Source organism: Uranotaenia lowii, chromosome 1 (assembly GCF_029784155.1).
Source record: "Uranotaenia lowii strain MFRU-FL chromosome 1, ASM2978415v1, whole genome shotgun sequence".
Lineage (NCBI taxonomy): Eukaryota > Metazoa > Arthropoda > Insecta > Diptera > Culicidae > Uranotaenia > Uranotaenia lowii.
Window position 1 is genome coordinate 128370378 of NC_073691.1, and position 26704 is coordinate 128397081.

The following is a 26704-nucleotide window of genomic DNA, read 5'->3' on the forward strand; positions in this document are numbered from 1 at the left end:
ACCTGTGGCAGAAACGAAAGTAAATAATAAGAACAAAGAAAAAATGTTTTCGAATTAAAATCAAAATAACTTGGAAATAAAGGAAAATGTTATGACATCAAACGGAAATGCTATAGGTTCAAGGGATTTAAGATTTGGAATCAAAGTATTTCAGATTTTGAATCAAGAAACATTCTTTGATTCAAAGGAAAACATTTCTTCGAAACAAAGGAAAATGTTTTTGAATCTAAGTAATTTTTATTTGTCCCAAAATCAAAGGAAAAAATCCTTTGTTTTCGTGGCACTTTCCTTTGAAACTAATTTCTATTTTTCTGCGTGAATAAGTCAAACTTGTCCTTCAAGCGAAGAACTGTTTTTTTGGGGGGTTTTTGTTGTAAGCGCATCTGATTCTGTTACCTCCATCGTGGCAGATTTAGGTTTGGGGGGTAAGTTCAAAGCGAAGAACTGTTTTTTTTGGGGGATAACTTTTATTCCCGCTTCATTCGCAGAAAGTCTCACATATACGATGATGTAGCTGCCTCTCTCAACAGCTCTCCGGTGGTCGAGCGGTTAGCATCCTGAGATGGTAATCGCAAAGCCATTGCAGGTATGGGTGTGATTCCTGTATCTGGCGATATTTTTTTTTATTTTGATTTCCATTTTATTGTGGTATCAGATTTTGGGGGATGAGTTCTCCTTTAAGAGCTTAACTTTGTGCTATGCCACCAATAGCCAAACCTGTAGGGAGGGAGTTTCATTCGGGTTGGCGGGGAAAGTTCTCAAGTTTGGGTATTTTCGAGGTTCAGTGTAAGTTCTGATACACTCAGGAAAATTCTTATTATAATTTTCATAAGAAGCATCTTATGAACAGCTTTTTAGAGTGTAAAATAATGTTTCATAAGAGTCTTATGAAATTCTTTCAATTTTCATACGATGTTCTTATGAAAAATAGAAGAAACGGCATTGTGAAAAAATGATGAACACATTCATTCATAGCATCAGTTTTTTTTCATCATCTAACAGTACGAAGCAATCGCCAGTTGATAGTTATTATAGTTTTCCTTGAATGTTAAATGTTATTGTTATCTCCGGAATGGTAAGTTCGATTTAATGTTTTTGTTGTGAACGTTTAATATATTAGTAAACTAAAATACATTATTTGTTTACTTTTCAGCAAGCTGATCGGCAAAAAATGAAAGGGCGAAGATTAAGATGCGGCGAAAAAAACTTTGATGGAGCCGTCTGTTGATGCGCTCCTGATGGTGACCATGAAGGATTTAATTTTAAACAAATTTGGCAAACAATAAAGTGAATGTTTTCAGCATGAAATATCTAGAATTTTTCTTATCAGAAAGTGATTTACTGTTTCCATAAGAATCCCAAGCAACCAGAATTCCCTTAAAAAGGTTCCATAGAAGCTTAATCAGCTCTCGTTTGTGTCTGAAGAGAATGCTAATCAGCCCAAAATTTAAGTTCTTAAAGCTACTTTCAAGTTCGTTTAGGTGGCTGTAGAGAACGCTATTCAGCTTCTAAGAGAATGTCAAGAAACTTCTACGCGCCGAAAAAAAAATCCGAGTGACAGATTGCTCTGACAACCACATGTCAGATTGCTAGGTTGCCGGTCTATCATGGTCTATCTCATTGATTTTTATTATATTGTTTTGATTACAAAAGCTGCTTACACGCCTAGAGAATTGAACCGCTGCTCTCTAGGTTGCAATGAAACTCACCAGCCTCTCGACCAATCCATCAATAGCTAATTGCCACTGTAATGATTAGTATTTAAACTTAATGTCATTTGAGATGATTGAGTGGGTTGGTCAATAGAAGGTACCTTATTTCGTTCAAAGGACTTTCAGTACACAATATGAATCAAAACAAAAATTCGCATCATCAAAATTTATTCGAATATCTTATTTAACATTTATAAGAAAAATTCGAAAAAATCTTGAATTCCATTTGTAAATATCAGTACAGATATAAACAAAACAAATACCATGACAAAAAATTGACAGACATTTTTGACATGTCGCTTAGAATTCCCATATAGGTTCTTTAAAACACCTTCAAGTATCTTAATGGTGCGCCTTAGAATGTTACGCGAACGTTATCGACCTTCTTGAAAAACATTTATGACATGTCGCTTAGAATTCCGATATAGGTTCTTTAAAACACCTTCAAGTATCTTAATGGTGCGCCTTAGAATGTTACGCGAACGTTATCGACCTTCTTGAAAAACATTTATGACATGTCGCTTAGAATTCCGATATAGGTTCTTTAAAACACCTTCAAGTATCTTAATGGTGCGCTTTAGAATGTTACGCGAACGTTATCGACCTTCTTGAAAAACATTTTTGACATGTCGCTTAGATTTCCCATATAGGTTCTTTAAAACACCTTCAAGTATCATAATGGTGCGTTTTGGAATGTTACGCGAACGTTATCGACCTTCTTGAAAGAAGTTCCATTGAAAGCGCCTAGAAGTTCTGTTATCGATAGTTTAACCTTTCAAAGGGCGATGGAAGTTCCTGAGTAACTTTTACGCGACAAGAGTCACCTGAAGTTCCCGTAAAACATTTTTTCAGCCAAATGTGAACTTCGGAGTTCCATCTTTAAGTAAAAACGCGACTTTTGGTTGCTTGGGATCTCTTATGAAAAGCAACAACCTCTCATTGAAGTAGGCGTTCATCTTCAGAATTCATTCGCGTCATAAGACAATCTTATGAATTTCATTAATTTTTCTTATGGCGCCACTTTATAAGAGAATCTTATGGCATAGTCCTATTTTCCGCTGATAGTGTTGGTGGTATTGTGCAGGTTGTTCCACCAACACTTTTCAGTTTTGGGACAATCAACCTCAAAAACGACCATGTGCCTGCCCGTTTTTTGTACCGAGAGTTTTTGAGGTTAATTGTCCCGTCTTATCTATACACGCTCAGCTAGTGTGCGTAAGAAATGTCAAAAACAACTCTATACATAATAGTATTTTTCTGAGTGTATGCATACTCCATACTACACACAAAAAAAAAGCATAGTAAAATTACTAAATCCGTGGTTTAAACGAACAACAGGCGACCATATTTTTGAGTCAAATATGTTTTGTTGTTTATAATACCTTACGCATAGCTATTTTACCATGTGCTCAATTTGGCTGCGCATAGTAAATTCGACTACGTTTTAGTAAAATTGTCAATGAAATGATGCATTGTTTTACTTCGTCCCTAGTAAAATTAATATGTTTCACGATGAAACTAGTATCCCGAATAACCAGAACCATGGTATTACATTCATTTTCCGATGAATTCTAATGTGACCATGTACTTCACAGTTTAAACAACATCCGAGCGTTAATATTTATAGCAAATTATAACAATTCATATTTTTCGTGTAGATTGACAATCTGACCGTACGGCACGTGTTTTTTTTTCGCAGAAGAATTTTTCAATCGGCAGCAGGACTTTTGTTCTAAGCATAGTGCTCTAATCGGAGGATTGAAAGGTGTTCGAATTTCGAAACGGTGAGTTTTTAAAAGTCTACGTAAGTGAGGTTCATTCTAAATAAAAATTTTGTTTTCAATTATAGAGATAAAAGCGAATTGCTCGTCTCTAACTGGGAAAAAATGCCACCGGACCGGAAGCACCAAGTGGCCAAAAAGGAGCCAGCCTCCCAGCGAAGGATCCTCATCAGAAGCGGTACGTGGTGATGCAGTTGAGTGATTAATTAAAGTGAAAAAATATGTGAATTTATGTGTTTTTTTGTTAATTGAAAAATAAATCAAGTTATTTGCAATACATAAAAATAAGATTACTCATTGTACAAATCATATGTACGAGCGAAAAAATCCCACCATTTACAAACCCTGAACCAAAATTTTTATTTCACCGGGCAAACAATGGAAATCAATGGATTTTCACGGTTTTACCATGAAAAAATGGAAGCTGTTATCACCATCAACTTTATAGTTTCGAGCTTTCTAATGTATGGGAAATCGCCATTTTTTTCATGGTCACGCTGCATAACAATACCCCTTTTTCATGGTTATTTTCGTCAAAACTATGAAATGTATGGTCGAAAAATATAAATTTCAATGTGCATTCACGGTATCGAGGAAGATAATAATTATAGTGAAAACCGTATAATTTATGGTTTGTGAATATGGAATTCATGGTTTTTTCACCATATTTTTCTATTCGGGATGTGTTATGATAAAGATTAGGAGGAGCGAGGAGCTTGATTTAAATAGTAAAATTACTATGTATCCCAAGTAACCATAAGCATTAATTAAGCCAAAACCCTGAATCAGCATTAAATCAACATTTCTAATGCAAGTTAACATGAAATCACCATTTCTAATGCAAGTTGGCATTAAATCAACATTCATAATGCTTTTTTGTTTTATATAAGCATTATTAATGCATAGAAGCAATGAAGAAAATTAGCACTAATGATAGCACTATATGCACATATAGAGTAGCTCTAAAGTTAATAAGCATTAGGAGTGGTGTGACCCGAACAGTACTTGAAGTACGGATTTTTTCACCCACCTTATCAGCATCAAGAGTGGTCGAAATGGTAAAGGCGCAAGCAGAGATAAAAGCTGCTGCGGGATCCTCGGTTCGAGACTCAGAAGAATTCATTAAGCAGGCATAATCCTCCTTAATTCAGCAGGTTGATTGATGTTGCAGATAATAATTATTTATTTATTTTTTGTTCATTTCAATTATTCAAAAAATAATAATTAAATAAACAAAAGGTGTTCTAAGTATGCATTGTTAATGCTTTTATACGGCTTGCGAAAAATGACGTTTTGATGGTGCTCTAATTCAGCATTTGTAATGCTTATTAAAGACTATGTTGTGATAGCATTTAATCAGCCCGCTATTTCGCCTTTTTAGCATTAAATCTGCATTATATACGCATATAGTGCAAAACAAGCATTAATACAGAGTTATATATGGGAATATAGTGTTGATTAAGGGCTATGTTTTAGTGCTTATGGTTACTTGGGATGTTTGTTTGTTTATTTGCATGCATGCATTATGACATTATTTGAAACATGAAAATTCACACTTCCGACACACGTCGGTCAATGTTAGTGTGTTCTCCCGATGCTCTTGAATGATTTTCAAAGTTATGTAACTATAAAGCAGCTCAAAATTAGTTTTTTACTCACGGGTTTGATGATTATTGATCCTGAATTAGTGTAAACAACAAGAATGTTTACCATAGTAAAATTATCATATCATATGTTTTTGAGTCAAATATGTTTTGTTCTCAAAAGTACGATGTGCGTATAGACACTATAATTTCATATAGTCTGGCAAAGAGAATGACGGGAGCCAATCGAACTGTCATTCGCGGGAGCCAATCGAGCAAACTTTCTAAATATTGGAAAATCATGGTTGAAGTATTGTGATTCATAAAGCTTTTTTTTTGCTTTTTACTAACAATAAATAATGCTATTTAGCAGAACTTCACTATTTTTTTCATTTTAGATCATAAAATATTTTTCAAAAGCGATTTCAAGTTAAAGTGAAAAAAATAGCATGCAATTTACGAATCTGAGAAACTATTTTTTATATTGAAACTGGAGAGAGCTATGAAGAGCTTGAACATTATCATAGTATGCTCGATTGGCTCCGCGCGAATGACAGTTCGATTGGCTCCCGTCATTCTCTTTGCCAGACTATATGAAATTATAGTGTCTATAGATGTGCGTAGTATTTTGTTGATATGAATTGGTGCCACAATGTCAAAATTACTATGCGGACGGTACACAGATAAAAAAATGTAACCTTACAATACAAGTGATTTTACATTTCTACATCGTCGCTTGGAAATTTTTGAAAAAGAGTATAGCAGCTCAACCATTTCTATGAAAATTACATGTCAATGCACGCTTATTCCAGCGCCGGTGTCAGTTTGTCAGTTTTGTTTTGTTTCCATTCTTATTCGTTTCCCGTCCCGTGCTGCGTCGGCAAAAGATGTTAGTTTTTTTTTCAATCAAATCGTGGTTGCTGATTAAAGGTAAATCAATATTAAAAAGAACTGTGATTGACTTGATAATTTCACACTAATTGCTGTTCTTTACACACGCAGAAAAATAAAATTTAGTTTTAAAGGAAAGTGCCGCAAAAACAAAGGATTTTTTCCTTTGATTTTGGGACAAATAAAAATTCCTTTGATTCAAATGCATTTTCTTTTGTTTCAAAGAAATGCTTTCCTTTGAATCAAAACTTTTTCTTTGTTTCAAAAAACAAAAGGCTTTTGATTCAAAAACCTTTTAGTTTGATTTTATATAATTTTTATTCAATTCAACGGTATTTGGATTTCAATTTTAAAGCATTTGTTCTTCAATTTTATTTTTTATTCCTAAAAATTCTAGTACTACATATTAATTTTCGTCCTATTGGAAATAAAAAGAAATCGAATATGGTTGGAAACATTTTATTTCTCTGTAAGTTTTTTTTCTCTGTAAGTAGATGTTCTATCGTTCACCACTTCACATAATCGATTTTCCCTTATATTGAATTTTTAAACCGGTTCATCTGTAAATAAAGAGTAGAAAAAAATGTACACATGAATTTTTTACATAGCGCACATAATACAAATTTATTACAATGACGACATTAAGCTAAATAATTCTAACAATAAAAAAAATATATTATTTTACATACTGAACTTGTACTTACTGAACGATATTCGTTGCTAGACAGTTGCTTTCGAACAAAAGGGTTTTGGCGTCAGCCGTTGTGTCTCCCTGGACCGGATCGGAACCGATTGCAACCGCTTATAGCCGGAGGACTGGAACAGTCAGCACAGTTACCTTTTCAAATTGGTTGGACGAATGGTTGCCCTAAAAAATGTTGTTATGTTGACAGTTTATTCAAAATTGAATTGATTTTGAAAGACCTACCTTGGAGTCCACTATCGTTTGCCCTCTCGTAGCTGTCGGAATTTTCCGCTCTTGAATCCGATGCTGTCTGGGGTTGCACGGCAGGAAGATTCCGCTGGTATAAATAAGTCTGACTGGTTATCGGAAAAGCTTTTCCCCGACCCGTTCACCAAACAGAAGCTAATGAAGATGTGTCGACTATTTGACGAAAAAATACTTTGATTCAAAAAAACATTCATCTAAATCAATGAATTTTTACATTGATTCTGCGTCAAAAAATAAATTCTTTAAATTTAAATTAAATACTTTGATTTTAAAACTTGGAACATTGGTTTAAAGGAAAAATAGTTCGGTTCAATATAAAATTTACTTAAATCAAGGAAAAAGGATTTTGTTTCAATGTACGCAAGGTTTTTGAATTAAAGATGTATTTTTTTTATATCAATGGTACTACTTTTCGCTGCGTGCAGGAAATATTGATGCTGAATCCCCAAAACATCATAGCCCCAACTGTGCGACAATTTTCTGCTTTCTTATCGACCCAGCAGTCGAGCCGCCGTCGTCGGCGGAATCGGCAACAAAGATCAGTGCAAGTGTTGTTAATCAATCAGCAAGTGTGATTAACGTGAAATAAAGTTTTTCCTGCATAAAAACGGTAATTTTTTTGATTTTGCGAAACCACTCCTTGTCCAATAAGATTTGTGAGATGTGCTAAATAATGTAAATGTACAGTAAACAACAGCAATGAATGCTACCGGGAATTTACATGAAACGTGCAGTATTATCACTTGTAAATAGCCGATTCCTTTCTACCCATGCAGTTGCATGTAAATCTACGTGGATTTTTCTAAGTGTGTAGTTGTGATAGAAATTATGATGAAATTATCATGATCATAGTATTTTCGACAACAAACATTGAGAGTTATCGAAAATTACCAGGTACAAAGTAATTTCAATATTGTTTCATGCGCACTTTCACAAAATCGATGTTAAACTTTTCGTGGTTGAAAATACTATAGCGCTGAAATGGTAAAATTATCATGACAGCGTCTTTGGGATGACCACTCAATTTTTTTCCGTGTAAGTTCGGCAGCCGAACTCGAATTTATCCTTTTTTTTTTTTCGAGGGTAGCTGATTTTCAGGGAATTAAAGGATGATTAAAATTTGTTGTACCCGGATGTTGCTGTTCCGGTACATTGCATTGCAATTACAGAGCGGTGGAAAGTTTTTACATTCCCGGTCAAAGAAAACTTCCAGATGTTACTTCCCACGGGAAGTAAACAACATCCGGAAGTTTCCGGACATTCCGCAAGCCGCTCACCATATGCAGGGCTATTAAATCTAGATTTAATAGCCCTGACCATATGATGACAATGACGGACAGTATTTTACGCTGACACGGTGAACATGCATTTCATTATATAGTTCCTTCATATATAGTCTTCCGGTAATTGTTCCGGAACGACATAATTTTGCGACGTGTTCGTTAGTTGCTGTTCCGGTTCGGACTGAACTCGCTAAGTGTTTTCAGTCCAACAAAGAGAGTTCAATTTTTAGTTCATAAGGTCGAACTCAGCTTTGATCCCTCGCCCATGATGCCTCTAGATATGGTGGTCTCTCTTTGGCAAAAAGTAGACGAGGGTTGGATGCGGAGGAGGAGCCGAAATTTGACAGCTGGCTGTTCGGCTGGCTGCTGGCTGGCTGGGATGCCAGGTGCTCTGATTTTTTGTAAAACACGAAGTTTTGCCAATCACCAAGATATTGCTTAGGGCATCCGCAGCAATCGCGAGCAAAGTGAAAATGCTCACGAGTTTGATCACTTTCATACCGCACCGGGGGTTAGTATGAGGGTGAGAAAAATAGGGCCGTTGCCGTCGGGACCGACAAAATCACCAAATTTGCTCACTAGAAAGGGGCGTGAGAAAACATGCACTGAAAAAATTCTATCATTTAATGCTGAGTTAAACAAACGACTTTAAGCGTGTAGAATTTGTTTACATTTCATTGCCAGAGAAATTTGCAAAATGGTACGCGTTCGAATCGTCTTAAAGGTTTGCGAAATCTGTGAGGTGCACGGCCGGAAGAGGTTAAAATTCAGTCGGTGAGAGAAGGCCCAAGGATTTCGGCGCTGCAGAAGCAAAAATGTGATGCGTGCGGTGGCTCATATACGATTCCTCGAAGAAAAAAATCAGATAAGATAGGTCAGACTTAATAATTTAAATAAAAACAACCTCCTTCTAAAAATCAATTAAGTTTCATCATTGAAATTCCTCAACTCTGATGAAGGATACACTCATTTTCTACTGCAGCTTTTAAGCAAGTTGGATTTCGTAAACACTGCTAGATTTCCATTATGATGATCTTTAAACATCTTACTTAACTGTATGATTGATTGGCAAGTGTTAAAATATTGAAAGATAGCGTGAACATAGAAGTGAAATTACATGGTTATATAGGTAGATTTGTTATGGTTGTTCCATTATTTATTCGGATCAGTTAACTTTCGACACGAACTTCGACTACAAAACGAAAAAAGAAACTGAAACGTACATGTATCAGTATCTTCGCTTTAAACGCTCTCCAGACCCTTGGTCAGCAGAACGATGTACAGCAGCAACATTATTCCACACTCTTCCGCCAGTACAGAAATTTCCGGCGTAATATTTTTCCATATTGTCGATCTTCTCCGTAACGGTAGCCTCTCGTGAAATACCTCCGGAAGATGCCACTGGAAGATATGATTCCCCGCCGCTACTGACACATAGTTGATTGATTCTGATCAACCGAAGCCTCCGATACCCATCGCGATTTCCGCTTCATGGATCGAAATCTTCGGGGCAGCTACCGTGGCTCGGTGGTGAAGATTTCAATCCGGTACTTGGAGTTTCGCATTTTATCCGGCGCAGATCCGACTGCACCCGCCACCGGACCCTTTTGTTTGTCGATCGAAGCTGCTTGGCCCTGGAGGTGCTGTACGCGGCATGTTTTTACAGGATGTCAACTATAAGGTCACGGATAGTAGCTAACCCCAGCGGAATTCAGTCCCTCAATAAGCCAAACTTTAGACGCAAAGGCAAAGGAAAATAGAGCCAAAGAACAAATATTGCTGATCCACTCTTTTTTTCTATTTCTGCGATAGCTGATTTGGGCTCCCGTAGGGTATCACTGTAAAAAAAATTACAGTATTCAAGAAAAAAATGAGCATTGTTCTACACAGCAAAAAAATCTGAATCCTTAACAACACTGAAATTGAAAAACCTTTAATATTACATGACGTCGAACGCTATTTGTTGATGTAAATTTACAGATTGAAAAAAGTTGAATCCATAATAGCACTGAATTCGAAGGACATGAATATTACATGACACGGAATGCGATTATTTGATGTAAATTTCCATCACATATGATGTAAATAAAAAGAAGCATCACAAATGACGGAATTTTCAGTGCGAATTAAATATTACACGTCTTAAATATTTACATGTCTTCCAAATTTTACACGTCTGTTGAAATTCATAGACGTGTAATATTCAACTCGCTCTGAAAATTCCATCATATGTGTTCACGGAAAAAAATAAAAAGGTAAAATTTACCGTTTAGCGCGGTACTTTTTTTCCACCCCTCTTTCGAGGTGAATTGTACCGTTTTTCTTTTCACCTAGAAAAAAGGTAAATATTACCTTTTTAAGATTCACTGCACAGATAAAAAAATGTAACCTTACAATACAAGTGATTTTACATTTCTACATCGTCGCTTGGAAATTTTTGAAAAAGAGTATAGCAGCTCAACCATTTCTATGAAAATTACATGTCAATGCACGCTTATTCCAGCGCCGGTGTCAGTTTGTCAGTTTTGTTTTGTTTCCATTCTTATTCGTTTCCCGTCCCGTGCTGCGTCGGCAAAAGATGTTAGTTTTTTTTTCAATCAAATCGTGGTTGCTGATTAAAGGTAAATCAATATTAAAAAGAACTGTGATTGACTTGATAATTTCACACTAATTGCTGTTCTTTACAGGAAATATTGATGCTGAATCCCCAAAACATCATAGCCCCAACTGTGCGACAATTTTCTGCTTTCTTATCGACCCAGCAGTCGAGCCGCCGTCGTCGGCGGAATCGGCAACAAAGATCAGTGCAAGTGTTGTTAATCAATCAGCAAGTGTGATTAACGTGAAATAAAGTTTTTCCTGCATAAAAACGGTAATTTTTTTGATTTTGCGAAACCACTCCTTGTCCAATAAGATTTGTGAGATGTGCTAAATAATGTAAATGTACAGTAAACAACAGCAATGAATGCTACCGGGAATTTACATGAAACGTGCAGTATTATCACTTGTAAATATAGCCGATTCCTTTCTACCCATGCAGTTGCATGTAAATCTACGTGGATTTTTCTAAGTGTGTGAGCAAAAAGGTACATTCTACCGGTTTCCCATTCACTATCTAAAAGGTTTTTTTCCACTGTTCTGGTTATACACTACATTAAATGAAACTAAGACACAAATTCATTCAAGATTTTATTTTTGTTTTTCATTACATTCACATTCATTAATGTTTTGGGAATCTATGTTTTAATAATGTTCCTCTCCGTTTTTTTCCTCGAATGTTCCGTTTTGTCGGAGGAAAACACTATTGCATCCTCTCGGTCATCAACGCTGTCTTTTCCGTGTCCACCATGGCCGTTGAATCCTCCTACAATTAGCACATTTCGTCCCTTCTCCGTTCGACTCATCCGGCTATAGCTGGGGGATAATATTGGCTGTTCCGAAATTATGGAAAACACTTCGTAGCTCAGTAGGCCAATCTGTAAGGGCATCCGCAGCAATCGCGAGCAAAGTGAAAATGCTCACGAGTTTAATCACTTCCATACCGCACCGGGGGTTAGTATGAAGGTGAGCAAAATAGGGCCGATGCCGTCGGGACCGATAAAATCACCAAATTTGCTCACTAGAAAGGGGCGAGAGCAAACATGCACTGAAAAAATTCTACCGCTTTGAGCAGAATTAAACAAACGATGTCGCAGCGTGTAGATGTTTGTTGATATTTATTTTAAGAAAAAAATTGTATCAGCTTAAAATTGTGGATGGTTTTTCTTGTAATAACTGCAGTTAAATTCGCAATTTCGTTACATTTTTTCGGGGTTTTCCAGGAATTGAACGAGAAAGTGTAAATGCTGGTTCTGATGGTGAGTTATTTATTTTGTATTTTATACTGTTTTTGACTTTTTTTCTACCTATGAATTTTGATAACATTTTTTCCTTTCTCACTCAATTTCAGATAAACAAACTTGAAGCATCGTAATTTGTGACCAAAAATGGTCACTCGGAGTTTCTCGGAGTAATAATAATCGAGACCAGTGCGCTGTGCAGGATTTTTGTATCCAACCGGCCGATATGGGTGGCATTCCAGTACTGTCCCTACCGATTCGGCTTCCGGAACGAGGTCCAATAAGTTTGCAACTAATGGGACCCAGTTTTTCGGAGCAGCAATTATTTCAATCAGCACGTTGGATAGAAAAAGAAGTTGAAGATTTTTTAGAAAAGTATGATTTTAATATAAATATAATAAACAAATAAAGTTGAATTTTAGTTGAATTGTTTGGTTTGTTAAATTTTGTTTTTCGGGTCCATTTGTTAGGAAATATAAGTGCCCGGCGTTTTGAAAGCAAAATCGAGCTTAATTCGAAAATATATTCTTATCTGAACTTATTTTATTCAATCAAGTCGTCCTACAATTCAATAAGTTTTTAATCACAATCCAGCAAACGGGTGACACGGAATTGGAAACACCGTAAGGAAAACTCAACGCTTTACAACCACCACCGGTTGAAAGCGGTGTCCTATAGATACGATGACGAGGCCAAGCGAAGCAAACATCCTGCTCGGAAGTTCTTGCTGCATCCGTCATCGGACCCGATTGCTGGTGTTCGAAGCTGCTTGGCCTTGCTGCTTCTGTATATTGGCATGTTCAACCAGGATGTAGACTTTGACGTCACGATACGGATAGCAGCTATCCCGTCAAATAACTGCCAACACCCCCAGGCCCTTTTAAGACCAACATTCATCGAAATTTGAGCAAAAAACTGACGACTCCGAAAATTTACTCGGTACGTATTAATTTAAATTTAGATTTTCTTCAAAAATTTTCTCAGTGCAATGCTAAATTTAAAAATAATTATGCTACCGCCCGGTGCACGAAAGAGTGTGTATCCCAAAACCGGTCCGCTGAAATGAGCAAAACCAGGCCGCGTATATAATTCAATAAGTTTTTAATCACAATCCAGCAAACGGGTGACAAGGAATTGGAAACACCGTAAGGGAAACTCAACGCTTTACAACCACTACCGGTTGAAAGCGGTGTCCTATAGATATGATGACGAGGCCAAGCGAAGCAAACATCCTGCTCGGAAGTTCTTGCTGCATCCGTCATCGGACCCGATTGCTGGTTTTCGAAGCTGCTTGGCCTTGCTGCTGCTGTATGGCATGTTCAACCAGGATGTAGACTTTGACGTCACGATACGGATAGCAGCTATCCCGTCAAATAACTGCCAACACCCCCAGGCCCTTTTAAGACCAACATTCATCGAAATTTCAGCAAAAAACTGACGCCTCCGAAAATTTACTTGGTACGTATTAATTTAAGATTTAGATTTTCCTCAAAAGTTTTCTCAGTGCAATGCTAAATTTAAAAATAATTATGCTACCGCCCGGTGCACGAAAGAGTTATAGTGTGTATCCCAAAACCGGTCCGGTGAAATGAGCAAAACCGGGCCGCGTATACTCACTTATTGGTGCGTTTGCTCTTAGACAAAGATTTCGCCTTGATTTTTGCAAATATAATTCATAGAATCGAAACAAAATCTTCCGGCTGAGCTCCGGGCTGGTAAGCAAAGCTGGAAGAAGTTGGACCTATAAACGACGGTGCCAGCTTTGTCGGTAGCGGTGAGTAACATTAATTTTGCATTACTTATGACAAATTTATGCTTATTCAACACTTTTTTCTTTCAAGAGCTATGTAGAAGCAGCAGAAAGTCACGGAATTGGATGGTAACATGGCGAGGCGTTACATTCCATCGTCCGAGAAGCGCCCTCCTGCAGGAACATTCGATCTTCATCGAGATGAAAAAGCTGCTTCAGGAGGACCCCCGTCTGTTGCCATCGCTGCTCCAGAAGATCCAATCGAGTAATCCGGATCTGATGGGTAGCATTTGGGAAAATCAGATGAAGTTTTGGTACTTTTGAATGATGGGACCGATGAGCTGAAATAGGAAAATAGGCGCAACGTTAGGCGCCTGAGCAGCATGACGATAAGTCCGATGAGTGGGTTGGGGAATCAGTTCGATCCACTGCAGACTGTTGATTGTCCGGAATGGATTGAGCCCCTGAAGGATTCTGCAGGTGATGCTTGTTGCATATGAATTTTTTCACTACGTCATGTTTTGTCCTGAAATGAAAACGATACGATGAGCAACAAGGCAACAACTTCTTAAAATAACCCATCCCACACTAAAGCAACATTGTAGTGTAGAACATTGAACAGGCTCGCGCAAAAAACAAACCCATGCAGAAAATATTTAGAGCAAATGGGTAGAAAGAATGACACTTATGGATGGAAAAGATTAAGCGTGTATGCGAAGAACTGTCAACGAGGATTCCCGCGTGGCGGTACAACGAGGGAAAACCTAACCGCAGAGTGACCGCATTGAAAGCGCGGAGTGTGCTGTTCGGACTTCTCCGGAGAAACGAATTCCGACTGATCCGAATCGATCAAAGGGAGATCGGGAATTCAGTTCAGGAGGAAGGAAAGTCGACTCAGGCACAGAGTCGAACTCCAAGCAACGTGGCACCACGGAATACCCCTGTCGGAAGGCCAGCAAAGGAACGGCCGGAAGGAAGAAAAGCCACAGGCAACTTCAGTCGGAAGACCACCAGAACGGGCGGAAGGAAGCAAAAGTTAGAATAAGGGTCGCTTTGCGGCCCTTTTTTCTTCCGCTATCTGTGCTGGCACCATCAGCACCACAGGCCTTTCATCAACAAGTGCGACGACCGACAGTACCAGCTACGGCCAGCGAGACGCGACGGAGTCGCGTGAGCCAACACGGTGTCCGGGAAGGCGCTAGCAGCGCAACAGGTGTTCCGAAAAGGAGTGTGGCAACCGGCAGCATCGGCGAGAGACGCGACAGGGTCGCGAGAGGCAAAATATCGCCCGGCAGAGGCTCCATCGGCACGGCAGGTGCTCTAAAAACAAGCGTGGTGATCGGCACCCCCGGCTACGCTCAACGAGAGACGCGACAGGGTCGCGGGAGGCTAAATATCGTCCGGCAGAGGCGCCATCGACACGGCAGGTGCTCTAAGAACGAGCGTGGTGACCGGCAGCACCGGTTACGCTCGACGAGAAACGCGACGGGGTCGCGGGAGGCAAACTATTGTCCGGCAGAGGTGCCGTCGGCATAGCAGGTGCTCCGAAAAGGAGTGTGGCGACCAGCAGCATCGGCGTGAGACGCGACAGGGTCGCGGAAAGCAAAAAATATCATCCGAAAGAGGCGCTAGCGGTGCGAGAGGTGCGCCAAAATCGAACGTGGCAACCGGTAGGATCGGTTACGCTCGGCAAGCAGACGCGACAAGGTTGCCTGAGGCGAGGCATTGTCCGGAAGAGGAGCCAGCAGCACAACAGGTGCGCCAAAATCGAGCGTGGTGCTCGGCAGCGCCGATTACGCTCGGCAAGCAGACGCGGCAGTCGCGTGAGGCAAGGCATTGTCCGGAAGAGGCGCCAGCAGCACGACAGGTGCGCCAAAATTGTGCGCTGCGACCGGCAGCACCAGCTACTCTCAGGTGAGAGGCGACGAAGCGTCCGGAAGAGGCGCTATCAGCAACAAGGCGCGCTTCAGGATCAAGTGTGGGGGCCAGCAGCTTCGCTTGCACTCGAGCAAGACCCGACAGAGTCGCGTGAGGCGAAACAGTGTCAGAAGAGGCACCATCGGAATCAACACCATCGAACGCTGGGCTCAGCCATTTCGGTTGCGCTCCGACGAGGCGCGACAGGGTCGCGTGTGGCGGCCTCCGCCTCCTACGGAAGAGCAGCACTAGTGGAGGATCACGCAAGCATGAGGCGACGCTGCGAGACGAGCGACAGGTCCCGGGTGATAACCCCAACGAAGCGTAAGTGAAAGCCTAATGACACACATGTTCTAGCTGGGAAAAGGGGTTAAAAAATGTTGCCAAAATAGAAAATTTAGCTCAAATTTTGAATTGTTTATTTATGTGGCACCGACCACAATCTGCCACCATTACAAATGGCGCCCAACTAAATCGAACCGCATTATTTTGTTCGATAATTTTGAATATTTTGAATATCATTAGTATTTATATGAAATGATATTATTATGATTATTAAAACAGTTGATTTGCGAAAGCAACTGTTAGGCTTATTTTGATTTTTGCTCAAGTTTTTGTATCGTATCAAGTTGTTATTTTGATCTGTAAGTCCACTGAAAATATCTGGTTTTTGATCCAAACAAATGATGATGAATAAACAAATTGAGTTGTATCATCTTAATGATGAGGAGATGGAATATGAATTGGCCTTGCGCCATGTTACGAATCTAGCCCCATGCTCTAGAAGAGCTAGGGTGGTCAAGTTAAAAGCCCTTGTCCAAGAGGACACCCTTAGAGACACCATTTATGTTAATTCAGAACACGTAATGTCGCCGGAGTTGAACATCGAGGTCTGCCAGAGGGCAGTTGTAGAATTGAGGAATCATGTTGATTCAGCCACGCAGAATAGAAACGCCGATCAAATGGCTTGCGCGAAATCGAGATTGCTTCATTACCGGCAAAGATTATCACTGATTCCAGTGGTCGCGAGTTTAGAGGAAACGCGTAGGGTCGTGTGCGAGCTTGTAGAGACGCTGCTAGCTCAGATAGAGTGCGTGAACAGTGCAGTCAATATGGTGCTAAGTGAAACAGAAAACACTAGCCTTTCAACTAGTGTCCCAACCATCCAGGCAGAGAACAGTAGCAGTAGGGATGCCTGCGATGCGTTGACGATTCCACCGAGGCCACAAGCAGCCGGAAATGATGAAGGAGCACGAGCACGGATGCAAGAAGCGGATGTCGAGCCGTCTTCTCTTCCGTTCCAAGGAGGCAGACAAGGACAGAGGGACTCGGAGGAAGTAATCATCCGGAGGTCGGGTAGTTCGGCTGGTCTGGCTGCTGTGAACGTTCTGGACGAACTGCGGTTCGACATTCAACAACGACAAAGGAGGCAGCAGCAGTTGAACGACAGCTTTACAAACCGAAGTGGTAGCAACTACGACAGGCGGATGCAGAAGGCGATTCACAATTGGCCTTTCAAGTTCCGAGGCGACACCACGTCCCTCAACATTTTCTTGGATCGGGTGGAGACGTTTGCCAGATCAGAGGGAATCGACGATCAGACACTTCTGGCTTCTATCAAGCACCTGTTGCTTGAAGACGCCCTCGACTGGTACTCAAGAGCACTTGCCCAACGTCGCCTGTATTCCTGGCAAGCATTCAAGCAAGAAATTCGACGGGAATTCCTGCCTAGCGGGTATGCTCAGATCCTGAGGTTGGAAGCCAGCTTCCGTTTTCAAGGTGCCAACGAAACGTTCGATAAGTTTTTCCGTGACATCTCTACACTATTCCGCTTCATCGATCCACCACTTACGGAAGAGGAGAAGTTGTTCATAGTCAAGAAAAATATGAATATGGACTATGCAACAATAGTAACAGCCGCTCAGCCAAAGACATTGATGGACCTCACACTACGAAAAAAATCTGTAAAATCACATCACATGTGATGTAAATAAAAAGAAGCATCATATATGACGGAATTTTCAGTGCTAGTTGGGAATTACACGCCAGTAAAATTTTGCTACGTGTAAAATAAAAGGGATGTAAAATTTTGCAACGTGTAAAATCAAAATGATGTAAATTATAAAATCACTGAATACTGGAATAAAAACTTTCCAATTGGAATTTGTTTTATTTAATTAATCGTTAATATGATTCAATAATGGAATTTTCTCATTTCCTAATAAAAAATAAAATCTTTCTATAATTAATATAATTCATTTTATTAAGCGGCAGAATTTTTTTATCTCACAAATTTGGTTTGTCTTTAGGAGTTACATCCATACTTTTATTTTCCTCCCCGAAGTACCGGATCCTAAATTTAATAACGTGGAGCCACTTCCAGATCCGCAGCAAAGATCTCCAGCAACCAGCAAGATCGATTAACTCACTCGCGGGACGACTGTTAAAATATTATATATGGTGCACGACTTGACTAAACACTTTGTTGACATTTGTGTGTGCCTGTTTTTGACAGTCTGTATTTTTACATGACATTAACGCGTACAGTGTTTTAAAATATTCATTGAATATTAATTCAATGTCCTATAACATTCCATGTCGTGTAATTTTAAGAAATTTCCATTTCAGTGCTGTTAAGAATTCTGTGTGACCAGAAAAAAGTTGTAAAATTACATCACATATGATGTAAATAAAAAAAAACATCACATATGACGGAATTTTCAGTGCGAGTTGAATATTACACGTCTGTAAACATCTACAGGCGTGTGGAATTTGAAAGACATGTAAAATATTTAAGACGTGAAATATTCAATTCGCACTGAAAATTCCATCATATGTGATGCTTCTTTTTATTTACATCATATGCGATGTAAATTTCCATCAAATAATCGCGTTCCGTGTCAATTAATATTTATGCCATTAGAATTCAGTGCTGTTAAGGATTCAATCTTGTTTTAATCTGTAAATTTACATTAATAAATCGCGTTCTATGTCATGTAACATTAAAGATTTCCAATTTCAGTGTTGTTAAGGATTCAGATTTTTTTTCTGTGCTGGTCAACGTCTGCAGCAACTTCGACGAAACAAGGCTATTGCTGAACCAGCAGCGCAGAATTCCAATTCCGCACAACCACTTACTAGAACCGAACTTCGCAACACCAGCAACAACAAGTCGGTCTCAGCAACACCAGCAGCAGCGTTTCGGGAGATTGCAAGCAGTGGAGGCGGACGAGCAGTTGTACGGAGCCACATCATACTCAGCACCATCGCATCGGCTTCCAATACAACAGCCACGCTTCAACAGAGTACATGCGGTGGAGAACGAGGCCCAGCAAGGTGCGGCTTCAACGTCAGCTATCCAAACTGAAGCAGATCTAGTGGATCCAGAAGAAGCAAACGGTTTGCAAGGGGACTTCAACCAGCTGTACGAGCAAGTTTGTGCCATGAAGCTTCAACTGGAGCGCAGATCGAATCGTTTCAATACAGGACTACAGCAGCAACACTCTCAACAACGACCGGAACAGCGTCAGCAACCGCCTACAACTTCGGCAGGTCAGAACAATTTGGTGAATCGGCAAGGCAGTCAAGCGGAGAGCTATCGAATACAACATCCGTTGCAACAGCAAGCTAAATGGGCTCCGCGACAGCAGCCTCAACAGCAGCAGCTTCAACAACAGCAGCAGCCTCAACAGCAACAGCTTCAACAGCAACAGCTTCAACAACAGCAGCCTCAACGGCAATTCCAACAGCACTATCAACCACAGCTCCAGAACCAGCAGCTTCAGCAAGCAGGCAGCAATATGTACGATCTAGATCCTGTTCAGCATGCAGCGTACCGTCCAGCGCTTTGCTGGAACTGCGATGAGGAGGGGCATAGGTTTCCGGATTGCACGAAGGCACAGGCAATTCTCTTTTGCTACAGATGCGGTCGAAAAGGTTACACGTTACGCAGCTGTATTGTTTGTAATAGTGAAGCGGAAAACGCCGCAGCGAGGAGGTGGTAGATGGAGGGCCAGATTCTTCGCAACACAGCTATCAACCTTCAATACCTCCCAATTTACAAGACATCAACTCTATCATTATCAATCCCGGACATGACAACCGTCCACACGCCGTTCTGGACGTTCTTGGAAAGAAAGTTACAGCTTTGTTGGACAGTGGAGCGAACTGTTCGTTGCTAGGTGGTAGTAAAGCACAAATTGTGGAAGAGCTTGGACTACGAAAAGAAGCACTGAACGGTGGGATCAAAACAGCGGATGGAACACCACACAAAATAAACCACTTCACTCGTCTACCGATATCATATAACAATCGAAATGAAATATTACCAGTCCTTCTTGTGCCGAGTCTGCCAGACTGCGCCATCATGGGCATGAACTTTTGGCAAACGTTCGGAGTCAAAGCAGTATGCTGTTCAATGATTACTGAGCAAGAACTTGAAGCAGAGCCGATGAAGGAACTATCGGTAGAACAACGCCAGATACTGAATGAGACAATCAAGCTATTTCCGAAAGCCGAGGAAGGGAAATTGGGAAGAACGGAGCTTTATGAACACCGCATAGATGTGGGCAAAGCCATGCCACGGAAGCAGCGATATTACCCAATGTCCCAATATGTCCTGGAGGAGGTCAACCGCGAAGTAGACAGAATGATCTCGTTGGATGTGATCGAGGAGGCAGTTTTTTCGCCGTGGAACAACCCTCTTGTGGCAGTCAAGAAGAAAAACGGGAGTTACCGCGTCTGCTTGGATGCAAGGCATCTTAACTCCATTATGGTCAACGAGGGCTACCCAATCCCACAAATTTCATCGATTATCAATAATCTGGGAGGCTGTTCATTCATATCGTCGATAGATCTCAAAGATGCCTTTTGGCAAATGCCCCTTCATGAGGAATCAAGGCCACTGACGGCATTTACAGTACCTTCCCGAGGGCACTTTCAATTCAAAGTGGTCCCTTTTGGGCTGTGCACAGCCAGCCAAGGACTGGCGAGGATTATGACTCACTTGTTTGCGGATATGGAGCCGTACGTTTTCCATTATTTGGACGACATCATCATATGTTCTAAATCGTTTGAGGAACACATTACAGTTCTTAGAGAAGTTGCGGCAAGACTACATCGAGCTAAGCTCACTATCTCGGCCGAAAAGTCCAAGTTTTGTCGGCAGCAAATCAAATATCTGGGCTACATTCTCAGCGAAGGAGGTTGGAAGGTGGATGACGAAAAAGTAGAGTGTATTGTAAAATTCCCCGTACCAACAACCAGGAAGGAAGTCCAACGGTTTCTGGGAATGTGTGGGTGGTACCGTCGTTTCATCTCCGATTTCTCCCGTATTGCAGCTCCCATCACCGAGCTTACGAAGACCAAAACGAAGTTTCGTTGGACAACAGCAGCCAAGGAAGCTTTTCTCAAACTTAAGTCGGCCCTTGTAACAGCTCCAGTCTTAGCCATGCCAGACTACACGAAGCCATTTTCTATTTCTTGCGATGCCAGCGATATGGCAATTGGAGCCGTGTTGACGCAGACAATCGACGGTGACGAGCACCCAATCTGCTACTTTTCACAAAAACTTTCTTCAGCGGAAAGGAAATACACCGTAACTGAAAAGGAATGCCTGGCCGTAATACGAGCAATTGAAAAGTTCCGTGGCTACGTCGAAGGAGTACGCTTTGTGGTCTACTGTGACCATTCAGCCCTCAGTTACCTGAAGACCTTGAAGAATCCAACGGCCCTCATGAGCAGGTGGTTGTTGAGGCTCAACGCGTTCGATTTTGAGATACGATACAGGAAAGGCAGCTGTAATATCGTTCCAGACGCACTGTCCAGGATAGTTTGTTCATTGGTCTTCTCAATCACGCAGGTACACGATCCGTGGTATAGAAACCTCATCAGGCAGGTGCAGAATCAAGGCGGAAAATATCCGGACTTCCGAATAGCGAATGAAGAACTCTACAAAAATTGCCAGGTCAAAGACGAGACGGGCGTTATCAGTCATCGATGGAAGAAGGTCGTTCCAGAGGAAGAGCGAGCAGAATTGATCCGTCGTTTTCACGATTCGCCTTCAGCCGCGCACTTAGGTTTCTACAAAACATGGCACAAACTTCAACAACACTATTATTGGCCGAAGATGCAGGACATGGTCGCTCGTTACGTGAAGGCTTGCGCTACGTGCAAAGCCAGCAAAGCTCCCAACAAACAAATGATGCCTCAGATGGGGAAACTCAAGCCAGCAAGGGTACCATGGGAGTTAATATCCATCGACTTCGTCGGACCGCTCACCAGATCCAAGAAGGGCAACACAGTTCTTCTGGTCATCGTCGACTGGGTCACCAAATACGTCATTGCCCACCCGATGCGGGCAGCCGATTCAACAAAGATGGTCGAGTTTCTCGAGGAAAAGGTATTCCTGAAATTCTCCAGGCCGAGGATAGTATTGTCAGATAACGGGAAGCAGTTCGAGTCACAAGTCTTTCGAGCGCTGCTTAGCCGTCACAACATCATCCATATGAAGACAGCATTCTACGCACCGCAGGTCAACAACGCCGAGCGGGTGAACAGAGTTCTCATTACATGTATTCGTTCTTTACTGGAAGAAGATCACCGCGAATGGGACAAGAATCTGGCAGCCATTACCGCCGCTATTAACAGTGCAAAGCACGAATCCACCGGGGTCAGTCCACACTTCGCCAACTTCGGTCGGGAACTTTTGCTGCACACGGATCTCTACACTCAGCAAGACTTAAACGTGTCAGATGATCCAAAGGTCGCGCAGGAGATGAGGTTATCCACGATCAACAGGATTCACAAGTTCATCCAGCAGCGAATCAAGAAGAACCATGAGAGAACGAAGGAACGCTACGATCTACGGAAGCGCACGGTCTCGTTCCAACCGGGCGAGCTAGTATGGCGTCGTTCGTTTGTACTATCGTCGAAGGCGGACCACATAAACAAGAAGCTGGATCCGAAGTTCATCGCTGCCATCGTGAAGGAGAAACTGGGAGCGAATTTGTATGTTCTAGAGGATGTCGTCACAGGAAAGCGTGGGCGCTACCATGCGAAGGACATCAAACCTGATTAACATTCAAGCTATGTAAGCAACAACGCTGACCACAAGCTCACTCGGAGCACAAAACACGAAATGGAGAAGGCTGAAGGACCAACATCATCTTTGAAACCTCGCCCCAACAACTCGGAGTAAATTATGCAGAACTCTTCCATTCGAACTACTCAACGGAACACAGCGGATGCTAATTCGTCACTAGGACATCGACGAACACCACGAAGTAGGCCTTTATGAAGGAGACAACGGCCTTGCGCGGGACCAGCGTCGGCTGAATGGACTCTGAGAACTCTGCCAGGAAGTTCGTCAGAATTTGGAGAGGGCTGGCAACCTTGCGTGGGATTGCCGCCACTCATTGTCCAGAATGCAATCCTGTCATCTTGAAGCAGCATAGCAGCGCTGGGGATAGTAGCTCTGGTGAGCCACCGTAGCCAGGCGCTACACACCATCGCAGAGAACCCATCCAGGTTCGGGATATTGGAATGTTCGGAAATTCAAGTACAGCAGCTCCAAACACCACGTCGCTGCAATTGAAAGGATTGTCAGGACATCAAGAAGAGGATTCAGCACCAGAGAACACAGTTATGCGAAGAAGTTGTGAGGAGTAGACATCATGACGGCCGCTACTACCATATCGACTTTCTCTCGCTAACTATCGAAACCCACACGCCTATGTAATCCAGCTATGACCGCTACCCAAGGTAGTCAACAAGAGCCTAACGAGGTCAAAACACGCCAGTCGTTACTACCACAAACAGGAGATCATCCACCAACCCTAACAATCTCCGAATCAATACAAAGCGCCATCAGCTATGACCACAGCCAAAGCCTGTCAACCAAGCGCAACAGCGCAGGAAATACCGTTAGGCCGATCGGGAAAAATCGTGCATCTGGAAAACGCAGTGAGCAATATCTCTTATCTACCTCCTCGTGAGTACAGTAACAAGTCTAGCTATGTCCGCTACCCAAGGTTGCCAACAAAAGCATCGCCAATGCAAAAAACACGTTTATCGTCAGCACCACAACCATCTGCTTTGCTCGACGACTCCGGAAGAAGGGCCCGTCTGAGGGAGCTCATTCGCAGCAGCAGCAACATCCGATTTTGTCCCGCTAACACGAACCCTGCTTATTCAGCACAGTATCAACAGGACGAATCAGGACAACACCCAGGGTAGCTTGAAAGAGGTTGCAAGATTCCTGCTGACTTTCTCCTAGTCCGGAGGACCATAGCTGACCAGGCTTCCCAGAAATAAGAAAACCGAACAAGTACATCCACAAGGACCTCCCGATTAAGACTACCCGATCAAGACTACCCGATCAAGACTACCAGATCAAGACCATCTTCAATCAACTATGACAACTCCCGATTAAGACTTCCCGATCAAGACCATCTTCAATCAACAATGACGACTCCCGATTAAGACTTCCCGATCAAGAACAGCTTCAACCAACCATGTCAACTTCCGATTACGACTTCCCGATCTAGACGAAATTCTCAAAAGTTATCTACCAACTTTGTCGAGACCACAAGCTATGAGAACACCATCTACCATGGTCCACACCCCAAAATACGCGCAGCGGAACCACAAATTACCCTCGCTTGAAATGGTGTCGACAGTTCAACTGTCCGATTCAGACTTGACCACAAATCACCAACCTCACAAAATGATACATAATGGATCATGCACAGTTGTCAAGGGGGTTGCCAAGGAAATATCAAAAGGAACGCGATCTGGAGGCGCGGTATAACCTCTATTCCGGGCCCTTGGTAATTAAGAGGATTAAATCCCTCTTTTCCTTAGACTTCTGTTGCTTTTAGTATAAACCAGTTAAGTTCCCACCTAAATTTCGTTTGTTAAGTTCTATTTGTAAGATCTAGGTTATTATCTCTATCAATAACCATTTGATTTTGGATTTTCGTATGCTGCTGAGGTGGATGTTATTAAGTGGATTGTTTTAAGGATTCGAAGGAGTTTCTTTCTGCCAGATATACTGGTAATTATCGACACATTTGCCATAACTCGTTGGCTTAGATTTGATTTGGATTTTGCCAAGACCCGCCGTTGGCGTAGAGATATAGTTTATTGTCTTTAGTTTTGAAGATACTCACCACTGCAGGGTGACATCAGTACGAGGTTTTCTCGACACAGCCGTCGATTTTAATATCTCCTTCGAACTCCTAGTGGCGTGATTATGAATTTTTCATGGATCCTTGTCATGATCCATGAAAAATTCTACCAAAGCAGCAATGTTGTGTTGCATATGAATTTTTTCACTACGTCATGTTTTGTCCTGAAATGAAAACGATACGATGAGCAACAAGGCAACAACTTCTTAAAATAACCCATCCCACACTAAAGCAACATTGTAGTGTATAGAACATTGAACAGGCTCGCGCAAAAAACAAACCCATGCAGAAAATATTTAGAGCAAATGGGTAGAAAGAATGACACTTATGGATGGAAAAGATTAAGCGTGTATGCGAAGAACTGTCAACGAGGATTCCCGCGTGGCGGTACAACGACCCTGTCAGGAACGTTTGCTCAATCGGGCCGATTGCAAAACAGACATGGCGGTACTCGAATTCTAGCGGTTAGAATTCGGTCGGTTATCGGCTCGATTTCCATCCGCCTGCTCGATTGCTCGAAAACAGACGATATTTATCGCAGTGCTGCATGAACAAAACGAAACACAGGCAGTTTTCAATCGCAGCAATATGGGTGCGTGTTTCGTTTTGGTGCGTGATTGTTGTGAATTGTGTTGTGAAATTTGGTCGCAGTTCTGTTTCTGCCGTTTTCGCTGTTTCTTTTCAGAAATGCTTTTAGCGGTATGTAGAAGAAGCCATTGTCCGGCGATAATTTAATAAAAAGCGAGGTATGTTTGATTGATTGAATTCTTATTAATCAAGTTTTATTTATATCATTTTCTAACCCTTAATTGTCCCCATAGAAAACATCGAACCATGCAAACAAAGCTTCCAAAGAAATGTCCACACTGTACAGGCTCTGGTGGAATGCTATCCCGGACATCGTATCCGTATCCGGATCCCGGACACGCTCTAAGGTGGGTGGCTTCCCTTGGATTACTTTTAATCAGTTTTCGGTGTGATCCTTCAAAAGGGAAGCAATGTCACAATTATTTACTATTTACTTATTAAAATGATCTTTTTCAAGATTGAAATTTTAATTCTTGTGGATCAATTCAAGAAACAAATTTCGAAAATGTTTGATTGATTGAGTTCTAAATAATCAAGTTTTATCAATATAATTTTCTAACCCGTTATCGTCCCCATAGAAAACATCGATCCATCGAATTCCAAGGAAATGTCCACACGGTACGGTATCCAGATCCGGATCCCAGGCACGCTCAGAGGTGGTGGCTTCACTTGGATTACTTTTCATCAATTTTCGGTGTTATACTTCAAAAGGAAAGCAAAGTGAGTACCGTTGTCACAATTATTTACTATTTACTTATTAAACTGATCTTTTTCAAGATTTAAATTTTAATATTTGTGGATCCAATCTATAAACACAAAAAAAATATTGATAATTACGTGTAACTGAAAGTTGTTGCCTTTAAAACAATTCAACAAGTAATGGAAAAAAAAATCGTTTTGATTTAGCACTACCTGTCAGACAGAAAACACTATCTCTTCATTTAAGTCAGCTTTCTCTTTAGAATAATTTTTTAGAGAGTAATAGAATAGTACAGACTAGAACTCATTAATTCACTTGTTACTATCGAATTGTATTTCCTTGACCCTAACTATGATTTTATATCGATGAGCTGACGTTAAATCAATAAAGCACAATTACAATATTGAATAAAAAATGATTTGATTTTACAACAAATGTCCTGTAACAAAAAGGAGCATGACATTTGTCGTAGTTTTACCGTTCAAAACAAATTACAGCGTAAAAATTACAGGTTCAATAA

General features: G+C 41.1%; 2 long non-coding RNA genes across 2 annotated transcripts; one reads left to right on the forward strand and one right to left on the reverse strand.

The window, feature by feature from the left end:
- Positions 1 to 6414: 6414 nt before the first annotated feature.
- LOC129740069 (uncharacterized) lies at positions 6415 to 7288 on the reverse strand. Its single transcript, XR_008736088.1, has 3 exons — positions 6896 to 7288; positions 6672 to 6835; positions 6415 to 6527 (listed from the first exon to the last, which is right to left on the reverse strand). It is a non-coding gene; the product is annotated as an uncharacterized LOC129740069 (long non-coding RNA).
- Positions 7289 to 10815: 3527 nt separating this feature from the next.
- Positions 10816 to 12587, forward strand: LOC129738895 (uncharacterized). Its single transcript, XR_008735674.1, has 2 exons — positions 10816 to 12059; positions 12152 to 12587. It is a non-coding gene; the product is annotated as an uncharacterized LOC129738895 (long non-coding RNA).
- Positions 12588 to 26704: the final 14117 nt, after the last annotated feature.